Source organism: Athene cunicularia (genome assembly GCF_003259725.1).
Source record: "Athene cunicularia isolate RWA chromosome 5 unlocalized genomic scaffold, athCun1 chr5_part2, whole genome shotgun sequence".
Lineage (NCBI taxonomy): Eukaryota > Metazoa > Chordata > Aves > Strigiformes > Strigidae > Athene > Athene cunicularia.
The window spans coordinates 9696507-9698295 of record NW_020799102.1 but is presented as its reverse complement, the minus strand read 5'-3'; the positions used below and the strand labels follow the sequence as shown (position 1 = coordinate 9698295).

The 1789-nt window shown below is 45.7% G+C and overlaps 1 long non-coding RNA gene across 1 annotated transcript; it reads left to right on the top strand.

Annotated features, from left to right (window-relative positions):
- The first annotated feature begins 6 nt into the window (after positions 1-6).
- Positions 7-1554, top strand: LOC113481153. The gene is made up of 2 exons (XR_003398612.1): positions 7-133; positions 1279-1554. It is a non-coding gene; the product is annotated as an uncharacterized LOC113481153 (long non-coding RNA).
- Positions 1555-1789: the final 235 nt, after the last annotated feature.

Genomic DNA, 1789 nt, shown 5'->3' with positions numbered 1-1789 from the left:
GGCCGCCTTCGCTGCGGGTCCGCCGGCCCCACAGGTGGCCCCGGTTGGTGTGACGTGCAGGTTCCCCGAAGCGTGCAGCACGGCTTAAGATCCCTGGGGTTTAGAGTGTAGGATACGCCGATGAGAAGGTGAGGTATTTCCCTTCTGAATTTTCAGGAGCTCCAGCGTCCACCGTCTTCTGCAAGTTGTGGCGCAGCAGCAGGGCTGTCTTGGGAAAGCTCGGTTTGACACCGGCGCGTGGTGCCCGTGTTTTCTCCAAGCAAACGTCACGGGATTTTTTGCAATGAGTAGAGGAGCAACGGGCTGGATTATCTGGGTCCAAAATTTAATAATCAATACCAAGGAGGAAGAATTAGAAAAAAGTACAGGCTAACAGCTTCTTGCTACCCTGGACCATGAAAAGCACAGATCACCATCCTTGGCATAACCTTTCTCTCTTAACTATGCAAGTCTCTGGTTTATTAGACATGGTAGTCCACTAGCAACAGCATTGTTTAAGTAAGCAGAGAATGCTGCTGGGTTAAATATTTAAAGAACAGAAATTGGCTCCTTGTTGCTTATTTTGCTATTTTTAGTGCTGCTGCCTATGCCAGAAGTTTGCACATCAGCAGCCTGGAGCTGCTTGGGGCAAACCCTGGCAGCAGTGGGTGTTGAAGCTTTTATAAAGCTCATTATATGCATGTATATACAGACACATATATAATACACCTATCTGAGACACATTTGGAAGTGTGGAGCCAGCTCCATGAGATGGCGGGAGGTACAGGACTTCCTTTAAGCCATGGGTGCCCCTTTCAGAGCAAGCATGCTACCTCCTGAATTCAGTTCCTTTGGGTTATTTCCAGATAGCACAAACAAGAGTCACCCCAAAAAGGTGGAGAAAACAGCATTGTGCACACGCAGGCACAGCCTGTGTTGTGGGATGCGTGGTGACTGTGGCACTGAACAGGTGAAAAAGGAGCCTTTGCTACCTCTGATCACGTAAAGGATTTCAGCTGCTGCTGCTAATGTGGCCATAGATGAAAGTGATGCTGAAATAATTCACACATCCTAGTGTAATTTTAGAACACGCAAATTTGCTTTTCAAAATGATCAATGAGTAAGAGGAGTTGATACTCTGGTCCATCAGTTAATTAAAAGTAGACAAAATGCAGAGCTGGCCAGCACTCCATGTTAAGGACTCAATTTAAAGCATGTCTGTCTGTATATAGTGTATAGATACATCATCGTTCATGTAGGATACTGACATCTACTGAAATATTCCCTCCTCCTTTCCAGAGAAGGAGGAAGCAAGAAGAAAGCTCTGCAGTTTAAGATAATTAGAAGAGACAGCTGGAGGGAGGACGAGGACTGTCTGCTCTAGAACAGATCATCTGGCAGGACCTAGCACAGCAATGGAGGAAATAATATGAAGCTGTCGAAGCAAAGTAGGAGGGCACATGGTCCTTAGGTTTGGTGTAGTGGGGAACAAGCACGTTTCTGGGAAAAAAAACAGCCTCAGGAGAAAGAAAAAAAGCACATGGAGAAGCCCACATGTGGAACAGGAAAATACAGGCACTGAAAAAAAGCTGTGATCATGCAAACAAAGAGAATGGGATGTCATGAATGTGCCCTCGCTCACCTCTCTCCTCATGGGGAATGATAGTCAGTCAGGCTCTTTCCTTAGAACCCCAGAGGACATAATTTTGAACTGTAGAGATCTTTGCTACTTTAAGTGTCCTGTGTGAAAAGCTAAGCCATGCTTGCAATAACAGGTTTTCATAGAATAAAAATAAGGGCTAAGCCACAA